The sequence below is a fragment of the Tinamus guttatus genome, unplaced genomic scaffold (assembly GCF_059628265.1).
Source record: "Tinamus guttatus ecotype Peru unplaced genomic scaffold, ASM5962826v1 Tinamus_guttatus_pri_ptg000711l, whole genome shotgun sequence".
Taxonomy (NCBI): domain Eukaryota; kingdom Metazoa; phylum Chordata; class Aves; order Tinamiformes; family Tinamidae; genus Tinamus; species Tinamus guttatus.
The window spans coordinates 566,572-584,470 of record NW_028289245.1 but is presented as its reverse complement, the minus strand read 5'-3'; the positions used below and the strand labels follow the sequence as shown (position 1 = coordinate 584,470).

The 17,899-nt window shown below is 39.5% G+C and overlaps 1 protein-coding gene across 1 annotated transcript in view; it reads right to left on the bottom strand.

Annotated features, from left to right (window-relative positions):
- Positions 1-17,899, bottom strand: part of MSH3 (mutS homolog 3) — a 57,636-nt gene that overhangs the window by 23,161 nt on the left and 16,576 nt on the right. The window lies entirely within an intron of this gene.

Sequence of the window (17,899 nt, the reverse complement as noted above, 5' to 3'; positions counted from 1 at the left end):
TCTGAATTAGCACTACCCTCAGCAGGGTCAAAGCAGTTTTTTCAAACAACATGACATTGATGACTTCTGTCCAGCATTTTAAACCCACATTTCTGCAAAACTGCTCCTTGTATACTGCTCGCTATTCTGTATTTACTGTTTCTGTCATACTGCTTGTCACTTTGTCAGGCGTGTTTGGAATGATAACCCTGTCCTCCCAAAACACCCACAGTTCCTCCCAGCAAATGCAGTCAGTGCACTCCGCTCCTCACGAGGCCACATGAGCTCTATTCAACACATCCTTCCAGTCCGACAGCAAATAACCAAGCGCGGCACCGCAACAGGAGTCCAAGCACTTCTGCAATGTTAGAATTTTATCCATACACTTTCACGTGGTCACTGCTACCAGAGCCTCCTTAGGCAAGATGATGGCAAAATATTTACTCATTGCAATGTTCTTGACATCAACAGCTTTTCTTACATGTTGAGGAATTGACAAGGGCTTTTCTTAATGCTCCTGTTGCTATCAATACACTACAACAATGTTTTCTGAATACCAATGCAGTAGAGAGTAGCAGTACAACACAATTTCTGGCCATTTAGGTAGTGAAAAGCCATTCACTATCTGAGTTCAGATGACAACTAGTGCATCCCAAATGCCAAAACCTCAGTACGAAGAATATGTGGGGTGGAGGAAGGGGGGCGTTCACAAGATATAACCTTTCCACAGAGGCTGCTTTTCAAAACCACTCACCAAAATCAAAACTGGCTGCCACAGTATCAATGCTGCATTGACAGCTGTAAAAATTATATACTCGGGTTGGTCTAAAAAGTATATATCTAAATATATGTGTATATATACATATATACAGACACACACACACCCATATATACACATGGAACCTTTGAGCAAAAATACCTACTTACAGATAGGTTTTCTGCATTACATTATGCTGCACATATTCCCTTATGGAAAGATCGGAGATGTCTGAGGGCTAACTCTCTCAAAAACAAGAGGTATTTTCCTCTAACACATGTCAAACTACCTCAGCCTCCCAGCTCTGACTGCTCACAGCACAGGCAAGATGATCCCCAGCTTATTTTGAGTGCCTTAGTTTTAACTGACTGACTTAAATTCCCAGTGTCCAGACCCTGGGATTCGCCTCTGCCCCAGTCCTACGCAGAGCACACAAATGTTTTCAAGGTAAATGGGTTTCTGTGAAAGGTGATCAGGCTGTACCCCCTCCTTGGAGGGCAGCCGGCTATTTCCCTTCTTGCTATTCCCACTTGCTCCAGCCCTCACTGCGGCAGGGCACGAGTCTTCCGGTCAGCCCCGCAAGGCAGCGATTCTGTAGCTCTATGCGGTAAAGAGTTAAACAGGATGAACCTTTCTAAAGCAACACTTTATTTTCAGTTTTAACTTATAAAGGAGGCAGTGTTTTCCTAACACAGCCTTCAAAACAGCAAGCCTTAGCAAAGCACGCGGAGTTAATCTTCCAGAACTGAGTCAAAAGGGGAGTTTTCTAGGGTAGTTCACTCAACGATCCCTGCCCTGGATGCCTTATTTTAAAATAGCAGCTAATGGTTGCCTTTTTCCTTAGCAAACTTATGGTTTTCTTTCATAATGCTTTAACCAAATTTATTCAGCTCACTAGCATAAATTCTGGCAAATGGTTGCAATAATTAGCATAGAAGAGATTCCCTGCAGTTGTAATCCTGTTCAGAAATAATAAAACATAGTATCTAAATGAGACAATATTTCAGTGCTTTGTAAAGATCCTTGCCATATCATGAATTTTTCTGTCTTAGATCGGGTCATTATCAAACAAATTATCGGATACTTTGGAGACAAAAGGTATGCATCAGAGGTTCTGGATAACAACAAAAAAATGGAGGGTTATATGTATTTATGCAACCTATGCAAAAATCTGAATTTTAATCAAAATGTACAAAAGCAAAATTTGCTGCAGATAGTTTTCATGTCTAGCCTTCATTTAGCCACACAACCACTAATGGGCTATTTTTCTGATTACAGCTAAAACAGTTACACTAATGCTGTCTCTCTCCAGCTACCAGTGCCTGCTTAAATCAGAACTCCATTACAATCATCTTTTGTAAACATCATTCTTGTCAGAACACCTACAGGGAAGTGCTGTGCAACCCAGCCAATATTTTACTGATAACCTTTCAAGTGCTTCTGAAAAGAAGCATTCCTTGTATTCCCATGGCACTGACAGGGCTAGTCAAAGATGTCCAAACAGATGCATAAGGGATGAAATCCTAACATATACACAGATACTTATATACATATTTATACATTTCTGCACGCACACACACACACATCTACATATTATATACTTATATATTGGCTGTCTTCCAGTCTAAATTGTTCTGTGATTCTGTTCCTATAAATATTACTTTATCCAGCACCATACTGGGAAAATGCTAAATCATCAAGATCAATGGGTTTTTTTTGTCCCTCCATTTATTTGATAACTCAAAGCAGCCACCTAAAGATTCATTACTTAGTAAGTGTTGTAGGAAAACATATTTTTTTGAAAAATCACTACATTTTGGGGAAAAAAAACTGCTAAGAAAAAAAATAATGCTAGAAGGTAAAGAAAAATTACGATACACAGCATGTGCAAATCTCACTTAAAGAAACTGAGGCATTTAAAAAGAAATATTGAAAGCATTCATTGTAAGGAAAACCCCACACATGGAGACAGAGGCTCCCCACACTGTGGTGAACGGCAGGTGCCACTACCTGCTCGTACATCCATATGTCATAAGACAAGTTCATACACAATATGGGCTCTAGTAAGGGACATCTTGCATTTATAAAGTGCCAATAACTGCTGTTTAAGTTTTCCCATACTTTAAACTGTTATTTTCTCTGCGTCTGTCACTGACCCTGCTTGGGTGGCATGGTGGGGGAAAAATGCCTATGGTGCTCACTAAGCAAGGCAACCTGGATGTGTTAATCCTTCCAGACAACAGACGGCCTTCCCTTATTAAGATGTAGCATGGCTTAGCAGAAACAGCCTTTTCCTTGTGTTTTTTTACCACTGTGCTTCTTTTATTACATAATTTGCTCCTAGCTCAGGGATGCGAGGTTTCAACCAATTTGTTAGGGCTGCAGAACAATTTTTCCTTCTTTTGGTCAATCTCGGTATGGAGTTCTGCTAGCTTCCCTGGCAGAGCCTCAATGACATTTCCAGGCAGCTGCTCTTTTGGCACCGAGCACGTACTTTTTTGGAAGGATGGCTTTCTTAATGCAGGCAGAGCAAAGCACTTTCTTACTCTTGCTCTAAACAATCTTCAGAGGTATCAGAGACAGAGAAAATATTGTTGCAAAGAGATCGGCTGCAAAGTCACCTTTTCTAAGCATCTGTCAAATGCAAAATTATATAAATCTCTGTAATGTCTGTAATAACAAAGCAGTTATTACCACATATATGCTATCCATATACTACATCCAATACCATTTCACAAAACCTCCCTTCTCCAAACCCTAGCTATACTGGGAGCTGTTGGAAAGCCTGAAGCAATTCTGACACACTTTAAGAGATAGAAAGATTCACAAAGGAAAAACTTGGGGAAAATTCCTTGTTTGTCTTTTATTGTCCATGAGCCACCTTCATTCCTCAGTGCATTGGTCTTGATTCAAGTCACCCTGGCAGAAGTGTGGATGAGCAGAACCCCACACATACCCACAAACCAAGGTCCAAAGGGCAGATGAAAACATCATTTGAGCTTTAAGAACACAAAGCTGTTAAGAAAGTAAAGTGGCTATTAGAGAAGCAAAGGACAGCAGGGTGCGTAGGGACAACATGGCGCTACAAACCTTCTGCAAGAGCAGAATCAGGTACTACAGAACAAAACACATAGTTGCGCTCCAGCAGGTACCACATCCACAAACAGACACAAAGCTTCTTTTCCTGGATCTTTCCATGTGCCTAAGTAAAGAATGGGATGAGACGGGATATTCTTTTCATGGAAACCTGGTAGAGAAGATGAAGAACTTCTGGGAAACTATTTCTGAGTACCTACAAGAAAACAGTATGAACAGCAGCAAGAATGGGTTTGTAAAGAGAATCATAGAATCATAGAATAAGTTTAACTTCATTCTACAGAAGGGGTACAGACAAAGGTGAAATAGATCATCTCCTATGTGCCTGCTTTCAGTAAGGCTTTTTGTACAATTTCACATGATAATTTCATAAGCAACTTACAGAAACATAATTTACAGCAAACACTATATAGTTGGTACAAAAATTGCTGGAGAACAATATCCCAAGCAGTATTAGTGGTTTGCCATCAAAATGAAAGAATGCATTAAAGGAAGTGCCAGAAAACTCAATCCTGCATCTAGTATATTCAGTATTTTCAACTGAAAGAACAACTTCAGTTAAATTGCAAATAGCTATGAAGCTGACGACACTACAGAGAATGTTAGAAGACCATGCTAGAACTCAAAACACTCTTAGTACGCTGAAAAAATAAGAGGGTAAATAAACAACAAATGCACAGGATAGGCAACAAATAAGTCCAAGTTCTGACTTCTGATGCAGTAGGAATTCATTTCAATTAAACATGCAAAGCAGTTACAATTTACTTGTGAAAAATGACTCCAGAGAGCATTTGGTGATTCTATGCACTGCACTAAAGTGATCTTTGGTGCCTTGAGCAGTTGTGCATCAGCCTGTGTAACAGCTGTACAGTCAGCAGACTTTCTTCTCCATATTTCAAACACTATTTCCCTCTGTGTTTTACATGCACTGTGTAGAACATGACACTGGGAGAATGCAAGAAACTGAAGGAAAAACAACCCAAGCCAAGCAGTGGCCCCCCACCCCCAGTATCTCCTATACTACACTAACAGTAATTAAATACTTGCCCAGTAACACCCTACCAGAGAAAATATCTCTTTCTGAAGCAAGGGGTGTGCGAGGGCAGAATCAGGATATACATCCAATCAACTCCTCATGGCAGCCTGGGATGACCGCTGCATGTCTTGTCTTCTGCACATCATCCAGTTACCCACAGCAACGTACATTTTATCGCCCTGTCTAATCACTTTGTGACCATTTCCACTTTAGATTTTCTGACATTAATTATATATGTTTAAGGATTTGTTATTTAAACCAAATTAGCACATTTTTGTCTTTCAGAAAGATAACTTCATTAAGGTATCTTTCTGTCAGAGGACAGTTCAAAAAATTCTAGCTGATGCCTGCTATTCTACAGTCCTTGGACGAATGGGAGTTCAAGCATACTAAGATTTAGAATTTAGAAATTCTTCCTTAGGACCCCAGTACTTCTAGGCCCTAAAACAATCCACGTAGTTTATCATCACCTTGTTTCTTAGGAGGAGGTGGTAAGCTGCTGCATCCTGCAAAAGACACTAGAAAGTTACCTTGAAACCAGCCTCACCTCAAGCTGGGGACACCAGAGAGGGTAAAAGCAAATCCAAGTATTTCTAAAACCCCAAACAGACAGTACAATTACAAATAATTCACAGGTGGCAAAAGTGATAGAAATTCCACATTTATGCCACGTCCTAAAATCAAATATGGAAGACTGTTTTCCATGTAGCTGTGAAACACGTCTCTCCCCCTGCACTAGGGAAGGGCTCCTTTCCCTTCTCTTTACTGCCCATCTTCTTGCCAAGAACTAAGCAACTAACATCAGTTTTCAGTGCTCCTTCCCACGGGACAGGGTCACTTTCTATTTTTTCTTCTCACAGGGGACCTTATATGCCACACTCAGCTTTTACAGCTGGAACAGAGCACTTCACTCCACTCTGAATGGAATGAACTATGTGACAGTATCACAGAAATCATTTATCTGAACACTGGCTCTTACTGATTATTGTGCCTGCTTTCAGTTAATTTGCAATTGCAGCCCTACAGACATCTATGCCAATGTAGGTACCACCTTTGGTATGGATGTGATATGGACCCCTGGCTGCAAATGCCTATTCCTTCTCTCCTGTGGAGCTTTTCCAACGCTGCACCAAGTAGTTTCAGCAAAAAAAAAAAAAAAAAAATCGAAAAAAATTGCAACAAAAGAAAAGAAGAGCTTTCTTCTGGCTTTGCACAGCAAAATGGCTCAGCAACAGTGAAAAGATGGTGAGGGCAACAGGGCCACAGTTACCAGCCAAGATCACTGTTTCTATTGAGCATTGTGGCAAAAGCTTTCCCACCAAAGCTTTGAGAGCACCGGCTGCTGCCTCAGACACATATCACCATCCTCTGCCAGCCCTTCCTAGGCCCAGAACCACCTCTGAAACTGCACCAAATCCCTCCAGGGAGCAGAAGAGACTCTTGGAGGCTGCCGTGCCCTCTTGAAGCAGGAGCGCTGCTAACTTCAGATCGCTTCGTTAAACTGCCTGAGCGCAGGTCACTGAGATAACAGGAACTGACAAAGCAGACGAGCACGGGGTAACTGCAAGCCCAAGACCAGATCAAAGTGAATTTTAAAACACAGCACATAAAAGAAGGCGGTGGGTGGCATTGCCACAGCTGCCAGGAGCTGGACCTTGAAACCCCCCAAGCAGCAGCCCAGGACAACAGCACTTTTTCTGTTAATATTACTGCTCATCAAGGATCACAAAAATTACTGCTTCTTATTGAAACTGCTACCAGGAGCTGAAGGTTAAAGTTTGCTAGTACATGACATGCACTAGAAACATGTAGAAAACTGCTGTCCCTGGAAAGTACAACAAAAATCAATGCCTAGGGAAAACAGATTTTCTGGAGGGAAGCAACATCAGGGTCAAAATGAAAAGTCCCATCTACACAATAATTTGGAAAAGAAAGCAGAAATGTAATCCAGGAATTTATATAATCATTTTAATCTGCTTTTCATATATTTCCCCTAGAAGCTAGCTATAATCCATCCCAACAGATTTACTTTTACAATGATGTTCTCCTGCAATACACTGTTGAATGTGCTCATATAAAGAGATACTTGAGATAATTCATACTCAACCATAAAAACTACAGTGACCACTAAAGAGTTTTTATATTATTTCGTAATGCGTTTCAGACCTATTTTATATTCTTTTGTAGCATAATGACAGCTGAGCCTTAGAACTCTCAAGAAAACCACTGAGATTCTTTTTAATCAAAAGGGACTTGCTAGAAAAAGTCTACATTGTCAGACACAGGGTGGAAGACTGAAACTGAGCTCCTCAGTACATATTCTGTCATGGTAATTATTGCAACCTTTCCTTAAATGATTAAAATATAATTGGCAGTTTGACCTTGAAATAAAATGAGTTTTGTGGCTCTAATACAAATCTGTATGGTGAATTTTGGACTATCATCTTGTTTTGAAGGGTAGCATTTCTAATACTCCTTGACAACCCCACAGCTCTTTCACAGTATTGCATACTTTCCACAAATGAGCATACTGCTTTTTGGTCCAGAAGATCACATGTTATCAGATCACACTTGTTTTTACTGACAGGAACATGACACTTTGCCCATTTTGAACAGGAGAGCCTTTTTTCTTCTGAAGAGCACTTTTTTCTTCTAAAACAAGTTGTCTTCTAAACTTTCTGGAACAGCCTCCCACCTACCAGATCTTGCAGCAAAATCATAACCGCTGCTCATCTCAATTCATTGCCCGCAGTCATTAAAACTCACTATTACAACCTCATTCCAGGTGGGAGCTGACAAGGAGCCTGATCTGAATCATACTCAAACATGTATTTTCACTAGCATCAAAGTAACAGACTAAATTCAATTTGAATAAAATAAAGTATGGTGTTTAACAATGTTTCCCATTCGATTTTAATAATCCCCCTTTCAGAGATGTGCATGAGCAGAAATCTCCTGGGCATTTATTACTTAATATATTTGAAACTTTACTGGCCATCAAAACATTCAGGATGATCTGGAACCTATACACACATATGCAATGCATTTAGTGCTTTCTTCAAGAAAGGAAACTCTTTCCTAGGTGAGGCTGTTAAGGAAAAATTAAAAGCAGATGGCTACAATAAAACATATTTCTGGAAAGAATAGTGACTTCTTTATGGGATTAAAGAAACTTCCCACATTAAAGCCGAATATTGAATATTTGAACTAACTTCCCACACTTCCACTGCAATTTGAATGTCAAAAATATAAATGCTGGTCTTTAATCAGCATAAGAATTGCTGTGGAAATGTCCTGGGAGCACTGAACATCCAGAACTGACCACAGTGAGGAAGTTTGTCACTCCTGAAAGCAGCAAGGTCGTACACGAGTTTTTTCACCCATGAGTGTAAAAAAAAAAAAAAAAAGAAATAATAATAATAAATAAAAACATTTAGAGGGATTTATCTCTATTTGTCTTCTTGCACATCTTTCTTTTGTCTGTAAAGACATGGCACACTTGGTTCTCAACTTTAAGGAAAGCACAGAGCACTCTATAACAGATACTTAAATATACACTAACCATAAAGAAAAGGCAACTCTGAGGAGTTTTGTTGGGCTGGATTGCTGTGATAGAGAGAGAAAACGTGGAGCTCCCCCACGGCCCCAGGGACAGCCCAACACAGAGAGAAGGCCAGGGAGCAGATGGCTGTACTTTCCACACAGATGACGTGGGAATGGAAGAGCTGAGAAGCCTCCAGGAAGAATCTATCTATGCCTTGTCTACATTACAGAAACTAATATTCTGATTGCTATCTGGAAACTCATCAGCAGTCAAAATTAGCTACATCGTAACAAATTCTGCACTCTGATCCACCAATTTGTGTTCACAGCTGGAGAACCCTGATACTCCTGAGAAACTAGTGGAAACTGGAAATTTTAATCTTCCAGTTTACTACAAGTGCATAGCACATTCTAAGAGCAAGAATAACTGCCTCAAGATTCTCCTGTGATTGCCTCTACCAGGTTCTATCAGAAGAAACTAAGCTAGAACTCAGATTGGCAGATGTCACCTAGGAAAGAGGCATCCAAAGAAAATCTTGCACTTAAAGCTTCATTGCTCTTGGTAGTTACTCTGTATGACTCTGCAGAGTTAGACAAAGCTAAAAAAATAAACAGAAAAAAAAGGAAAATCAAAATAAAGCCCAAAAAATCTCACGTTAATTTAAATTTGAAAGGAAGAAATATGCATTACTGTTTTCAAATTATGCTGACAGATCATTATACCTGGCACTTTGGCAGAAAATCTGCAATCATTCCTGAATTTCTTGTCTAAGACACTACATTATTCTTACGAATTATAAGAAAAAGAGGGTATGAAAACAATAAAGGAGCAAAATATCTGTCTTCAGCAGTTGAATAATTTCATCTGGATATTTCTGGCCAAGACTTGATGTTCTAATTAATATTATTATTAATTGAAAAAATATAAAACAGTGTTTAGTTCATATCCTGACCTGAAACCTTCCTCCAGGTAATACCCCTCAGCAGACAAGGACCTCTAGAATATAATGGGCTAAGGCAAATGACAAATGAGAAGGATATACAGCAATTAGGTTTATTTGGCATGGAAAAAGCTAAGGGGGTATCTGTTGAAAATCTTCCACTACCTGAAGATCAATTAAAAAAGACAAGACCTGTGCAGACTCTTGTCAGAGATGCACAAGGAAAGGACAGAACAAACGAGTCCCAGGTTGCAACAGGCAAAATTTTGCAGCATCTACAGAAGTCTGGCTGGGCATTAGGAAAAAATTCTTCTTCAGTAGTGAAGCTAGCATGGGGGAGAGTTCTGTTCAAAGCAAGAGGTTCAACAAAATGACCTCTGGAAACCCAATCTAACCTAAATATCTCTGTGATTCTGTGAAAATACAGTGCCTGTGCCTTCACAGTTGTGAAAGCAATCCAACACAGTATGCACCAGCTGAAGCTTAACTGCACAGCTGAGCAAAGAACAGGAACATACGGACTGTCTGCATAGCCTTTCCTGTCCCATCCGGCAGTTTTAACTGTGCTGCAGGAAAGAGTATATAGCATTTCTTTTACTGCTTGCAAGGATCTCTTAATGAAATGAGGAATGGATCTGAAGCTAAAGTGGCCATTATTCTAGATCTGCTTTGGGAACACATCATGGCCTCTCACAATCAAGTTTTATTTTTCCTCCAAAGACAGCTCCTCTCACACAGCTCAGACTCAAGATCTGTGCTCTGAGCCATGGACACTCTTTGGGAAAGAGAAAAGAATTTTCCATGCAGTAAAATTTCTTAATACAGAATCTTGATTTAGAGAACTTCCTCCCCTCCTAGTTAACAGATAGCTGAAAATCATGTTTTTCCTTTTCTAAGGGAAACATCATATGGCACAGGAAAGACTGGACTTAATATTGAAGATGATTATCTAACCATATTTTCCTGCTGAGACCGTGGCACAAAATCTCTTATCTTATATTTTGACTTCCAGGATGCCTTACTTACTGTTCACATTTCATTTTCCTCTCTGGTTCAAGTATCACGCCACTGACAGCATCAGTTGAACTGACTCCAGCTGAAAGGATATGATAGGTTATGTAACAATTCAGTCTACTTTTTTTTTTCCCCCTCTTTTCTTTCCTCCATTTGGAGGATCAATATTTGAGACACTTTGAGTCGAGTTTGACATGTTTGAGTTGTCACTATGCAAAAGAAATAAAATATCAAACTGAAATACGATGTAGCTGGCAACACTGGTAACTGCATATCAAGCACAAGCAAAATAATAAGCATTTCCATCCCCACAAACACAAACCTACTCTGTTGTGAAGAAGCATCAATAATCAAACTGTATTTTATTCTATAACAAAGTCAATCTTTCTAGACTGCCTCTAACTTGCAAGTCTTATTCTCATTTTTACAGGAAGATCCAGTCTCATTTTCTACAGCACTTGTTCATAATGATCATAGTCTAGCATTGGTGGAAAACTTAACTTCTTCCAAAAATGACACCACCTGAGCTCTCCAGTTCTAAAATTAAGACACCCCAACTGCAAAGAAAAGTAGGCAGTGAAACCACAACCATGCCTCTCAAATTTCAACACACACTAAGTAGTTCTGCTCTATCCCTGGTCCTTTTGCCTTTTTGCTGCTGTAGTTATTTTCCTCCCTTGCTGCCTATCCACGACAGCAGGGAAGGCTCTTTCTTCTCCTGGTTTCTGCTCTGTTCTATCTCTCCCCAGTGTGACCCCCACTTGTCCTGCATTCCTGGGCAGGGCTCTTTTGGCTCTGTCTTGCCCAGCAGCACAGTGCAAACAAGAAGATATTCAAGAAGGGAGGGGATGAACGTAACAATGAAGACAGGTAAGGAGTGACCAAGAAGTTAGTCCCTGAGAGAGCAATTTCAATGGACGTAAAACTAGGAGACGGAAACTTCACTATTACAGGCCCTGACTTCAGAACAAATGCTGTGTTCATTCTCCACATCAAGAACTAAGGTGGTGTGCAGGTTTAGATCATTCATCACAGGCAACTGGGATTTTCCAGCAATTCCACCACAAACAGAAATCTGGCTCTCACACATTAACAAAATTGCGAGGCGTGCAAGAGCTAAGTCTTCGCATGCTAAGAGCTCTGTGTTAATCCCCAAGATTAAACAGAACCGTCTGCTCCGCGGGGAAAGAGCCGCTCCGCGTGGTCACGTATTGCCCAGCACTAGCCCAAAGGGCAGGGCGGTGCTGGCACAAATGAGGCTACTTACGTCACCCCGATGGGCAGGCAGGTCCAAAGGTGCCACAGGGATCCTCCAAGACCCTCAAGGGGACAACTGCGGTTTCTAGTCACCTTACAAATCCCTTTTTGTACTGGAGGAAAATAATTTCCAAATGGATAAATGGACAAAAATTTCTGGAAGGGAGCACTCAGTTTTAGTGGTGCAACATTCATCTACAAGCACACAGCATTCTGGTTTGCTAACTGCTCAAGTCACATTTTCAGAATGGGTTTCAGTGCCTGTTTAGATAACTTGGATAACGTGCACCAGTCATGCCTTGACTAAGAAGATGCCATTTAAAGCTCACTGCTTGAATTTGGCCCAGGCCACTTCTCATCTGCCTCAAAAAAGAGCTTTACATGTTTTGTAACATTTTTAAGAGAGTCTGCTGGACAGAAAAGAGGAAACAGCTGGCTAGTCACCTACTTTTGTAATTAATGTTTCCCCTGGTAAGCCGATACAGATTTAAAAACCCATTACGCATATTGGAATGGACTTGTTAGTTTTTCACACAAATTACTTCTGGCTTTCCTGTAAGACATATAAAGATGCTTACATACACTGATATTTCTAATACAGTAAATATGAAGGGTTTTAATAATTATACCCTGTATACACACATTTTTTCACTGCCATATTCTAATAAAACAGCATATTTTATCTGTAATTGGCTGCCTACCTTGACTTCACACTCTATGAAAAGTTAGTACAAGTGGAAAAAAAAAAGGCAATGTTATTTTCCCCGAAGTTGAACTTACCATGCAATATACAGTTGTCTTATGTTTTATACTTTCATACTACTGCTTTGCCAGGATATATAACCAACGACCCAATGGCAAAACACTACTTTAAAAATAGACTGTACAAATGGAGAATACCTTTGAAGGAAACAGATGAAGGTAGATGAAATTTTAATAGCTAGCTTAAATATATACGTATATGTAATAGCTAGCCTAGTATGTATATACATATATATTTAAGCTAGCTATTAAGCTTTCATCACATGTATACAGATCGAGATTTGAAACTGAAGCTGAAATTTTCTTATTTATAATTTGGAGGTCTCGATTTAATATTCTCTGGCAAGGATTCAACTCAAAATACATTTTCAATACCATACGGCTGCATACTGTTGCTTTACGACAGAACTGAAAACAAAAGTGGCAAAGGTTTAAAAAGACAAAAGAAAGAATTGAGGAAAAAAAATATATCTACTCCTAGTATTAGTTTAGAATATTTTAATTTACTACATTTTGTAATTCAACACTTAAGAAAACCAAAGAATAAAACTGCCGTCTTCAAAAGAAATGTCACAATGCTAGAGGACCATCAAGAACAACAGTCCTACCTTTCCCAGCACTCCGTATCTCCTTTGCACTGGCACAAAAGTTCAGAAAATCACACAGGAAATTGTTACAAGAAACCTAAGGAGTCAAAAATTTACCCAGAAAAAAAAAAACACAGGATCCTAGTGATTTTCCACCTGCTTTGGTTCACCTTAAGAGCCATGAAAAGATTTGTCTGTACTAGGCACATCCAAGAATGAAGCTTAAGCTGGTAATAAAACTGAGAAGACATCAAACTTCATTCTGAGGTTCTCCTCCACAGCACATTAGATATGTAATATAGTACTTTTTTACTAATTCATTTTGCCGATATGCTAATGATTTACAAGTTTTGTAAATTGTCATGCGGATTTCGGTTCCAATTTGAAACATGAAAAAAACTACATGGCAAGTATTTGTCAAGTATTTTGTTTGACTGAAGATCCTCATATTTAAACCCTTTCAGAGACAACTAATGTAATACTAAGAGTCACGTATGACTCCTTTGCAATCAGTCTGGCTTTACTTGCACAGTAAAGATTCTTAAAAGGTTCTCCATCTCCTCACTGAGTAGCCATGCAATCCTTCTCTTACAATTTTCTTCCCTTTTTTCCTCAATCTCTCCCCTCATTTGGGGACATGTCACCATTGGAAACATCTGTGGGACAAAAAAAAAAAAAAGTTACTTCTGAATCTGCAGTTAAGAGCAGGCTAGAACAGCTCTGCACGTTGTAACGCGCAGTGGCACCAACAACCACAGTTTGCCACTCTGGTCAAGCTCCCGGGGGATCTGCTTCCCAGGCACCCGCCACTGCGGAACGGAAGGATGCAAGTAAGAGGCAAGTTTCAAGTCAGAACGGAGGAAATTTGCTTCTTCACAGTCCTCACTTTTTTACGGTACTTCCAGAGAATCCATTAGTTTTCCAAAGGCCCTTAAAAACACAATAAGTTGCAGATCTTTTCTGCCTTTCTGCAATATTGTCACCAATACATCCATGTTTCAAGCCCAGCACCCATCTAATGGGCAGGGCCCAGAGAAAAATCTGATCCAGCTGCCTACAGTGTGTACTCGGCAGGCCTGGACCGAGTAAGAAACATATTTATTCCTTCTGTTCCAGAAATCTGTGCTTGGCAAAACTGCATTAACTAGGGAATCTGAACCAACGGCTGTCTCCATTTCTTAGGATTATGGTTCTTTTGATTTAATAGAGTTGGTAGTTTTCACTCAACCATGGCTCACAAAATTGCATTAGAATTTTGAGTAACAAATGGTCAACAGATTCCAAAATACTAATTCCAAGAAATAATTTAATGCAAGTTAATCATAATTGCATTTGATCGGGACTGTTACAAAGCATTTCTTTACTTAGGCAACACAGAGGCATCTGCATTTAGATTCTTATGCCAGATGGAGTCTGTGGTCTGATTCTGGCTGTGCCCAAAACTTGGGTCATATTTAATTCCAGAACCGGATTATATAACTAAACACTCATTACTATGTAGCTCTATTTTTAGTCCTTTAAGCTGAGCTCTCGCAATCTTTTCTGTGGCTTCATGCCTCTGTACACTTCTTTTTTCAACCAGTAAGTAATATACATTACCCCTAGCAAGTAAGGAAATCCCCTTCTCAGATTTCATTCCTCATTCAAAACAAACAGTCTGTAGCATTTTCTTCATCAACTTACAACTTTTGTCTATCTAGTCTAAATGTAAGCTATTTTTCCTGTTATCATACATAAACTTTGATGGAGACATTAAACTTAACCAATTTATTGTGTGTTAAAAGGTCTGTCCAGGAAAATGGAGGTTCCTTCAGCTCCACTCATTTTCTAATTAAAAATGTAAAGTCCATTCATCAGTTAACAGATTTTCTTAGTTTTAGATTTTTCGAACTCTCTGTAAGCTGAAGAATATTGGCAAAGATTTCTATTTTTCTTTTTAGAGCTAAGACTTTCCTTCATGAAACACAGAAACTTTTTCTTTTGTTTGTTATGAAAAAGGAGTTAACAAAACCTTCTACAGCTCATCCATATAACACTAGCAAAACTAGTACATTGCACAGGTCCTTTTGCTTAAACTACATAGCGGCACAAATCCTTTAATTAAATTTTTGAGACAAAATATTCTGTTGTCAAGACCATGAGGAATAGCAAATACACTGCACTTGCAGCATATACCAAACACTTTGCAGTAAGTCTTAGCTTCTGCACTTTGGGAAATAAATCCATTTACTATCTACCTTTTCAGGGAAGTAAAACAGTTTAAAACACCAATTAATACTTTAAGTCAAGGTTTTCGACAGCTATACAAATGATTGCTTGTTCCCCAGAGATAAAAGGCTTTACTTCTTTCTGTCTTTTTGCTCTATCCACTTGCCTTCCTCTCAGATACAACAGGAAATCATTCTAACCCACAAATGCAGCCCTGCTCAGCATGCTGTTTTCCCACTCTGCGCGCAAGCCCCGGTAAGAGATGTTGAGTAAAAAAAGAAATAGGTGGCCCAAAGTAGAGACACATGCAGTGACCTGCTCTACATCACGAAAACCCAGCTAGAATACGGAGGAGTCACCTCTGCAGACCGCGGCCCTGTGCAGCAACCCACAGGCCAGGGGCACGCAGAGGGAACGTCCATGCTTGAAGTGCACTCTTCACAACTCACATTTACTGCAAGCATCTCACCCAGACCACCTATCAAGAAGAGTATCTGCTAAAATAGGAACAAATGGTATAAACCAGTTAAGCACAGAATTAAACTATTAAAGGTAACCTGAAAGATAAAAGCTTCTTCCCTTTCTCAGCTCAGGAGATTGATGATACATAAAAACTTCAGCTCCACTTTTTTCAAAAGATATATTCTATTTTTTATGAAAAATAAATACATTTCATGACTTCTCTCTTCCTTAACTTGCAGAAAAAAAGAAAATCAGTCTCCTCTTCACTGATATCAGTACCACTTGCATGCAAAAAGATGCAGAGAAGTTTCATTTTTTCTCTTTCCCACACTCTTTTTACGTCACCATATTGTTTTCATTAAAATTGCTGAATTTCTACCTCCTAGCACTAGCTCTGAGGGTAGGATGGAGGGGGGAAGGAATTAAATCCGAGAATGAACACATCCAAGCTGTCCATGATCCAAGCATGGCCACCGCTTCCCAGGGGGAAAAAAATCCCAAGCTATCTTCAAGGAAGAATGAATTACAGAAGAAAAGGTGTTACTAAAAAAACGCCAGGACTTTTAACAAACAGATCAACAGATGCGGGCTGTTAAACAAACGTGCCAGTGCTGCACTTTGGGGGATTACCAAGAAAAGCCTCGTACCTCTAAGTCTAAAGCAAGTGGCTGGTTTGCAGCAGAGACCTGAGCACTCCCAGCATCTGCTAGTGGAGCTGCTAGGATATTCAAGAATTTTGCAGCTCAAGCCATTTCTCTCTCTAGGGAAGCCATTTCACTCACGGGAAGCAACCAGCCCTGAAAGGTCATGGTGCTTCTTTAACAGACAAGCTCAGGAGTTTTCTGATTCACCTGACTTGTGTTCTAGCTTATCAGCAAAGCAAATTTCCAACCGTGAATTGGAATTCATCACTTCCCAGAATGATGCCTGCATTATCTGAAAACTGGAAATTAAATTATTAATGTGATTTATATGAGATTACAACACCATTTTGGTTTTTCGAATCAGACCAGTGACCTCCATCTCAAATTCATTTGCATTTGAATTTTTTTGAAAACTGTACCTTCAAATTAGTAATTATTGAGGTTAGAAATTTATCACTACCAAGTCACATGAAGAAACTATGAAGAAAACAACTGCAGTGCATTATATATTAGCAATTCTGTTTGCTGTCATCTCTTTTCTCAATGGCGTGAAGCAAACCAACACACATAGTGGTGCCACCTCCTGGAAAGGAGGACATGCCGAGCCCTTGAACTCCCACATCCAGCCCTATTCTTATTAACTTTTGAGTTTCAGCATTCGTCTGTGGTTGAGAAACTTTCCCAGCTGCAGTGAGAACTCAGCAGTATATAAATATATGCTGTGAGAAATAAGAAAGCCACAGCATATCAACCAGAAAGGACAAAAAGCAGCAGTGTTACTCACAGGCCACCTTCTCTCGCTGCAGTTCCTGACCTATCCTGTAATACTAAGTGAAGGGCCAGACACCAGAGGTGGCAGGTAGCAACACGAAACAGACAGTTTTCTGCCTGTACGGGGGCTCTGATGTAGAAGGAGGTAAGACAAGAAAGCAGCAAAGCCCCCAAATAATGAAGAAAAAAAAAAATGAAGAAAATTATCACACTGCAATTGTATATATTTACAAAGATTTCCTTCTGCAATTATCACACTGCAATTGTATATATTTACAAAGATTTCCTTCTGCAATATGCTTTCCTTCAGCCCTCACTGCTTGGAGGAAGCAAGCAATTCACCCTCAGCAAACAGAATCGCATGTTTCTTTCCTTCCATCATGAGCAAGGCTGCAGTTTTAGCATAGCACTTACCAAGAACTTTCGTGTAAGAGGGTACAAGGAGAAAATAGTATTTATGGAATAGTCAATTTACATGGGTTTTCACCAAACCAATGTAAATGTAGGCTTTAAACAGTAAAGCATTTATGAATATTAGTGATATGCATATTTGCCGATTAAAATCATGTGCCTTGTGGAAAAAAAAAAAAAACCTTTAATATCTAGCAGTAAAAAAGGTAGACGGAATTTGAAAATAGACTAACATATCATGCACGCTCTAAGTTTGCCATCCTTCACTTTAAGTTTTTCCTCTTGCAAAGAGATGATACAGTCACACCATCACCCATAGCAGAATTCATAAACACTTTAAAGAACATCTCCTTGCAAACAGCATAGATAAAAATGCCAAATTCAGTGCCTGTCAACACATACTGTCTTCAAACACGCAAACCATGCAAATG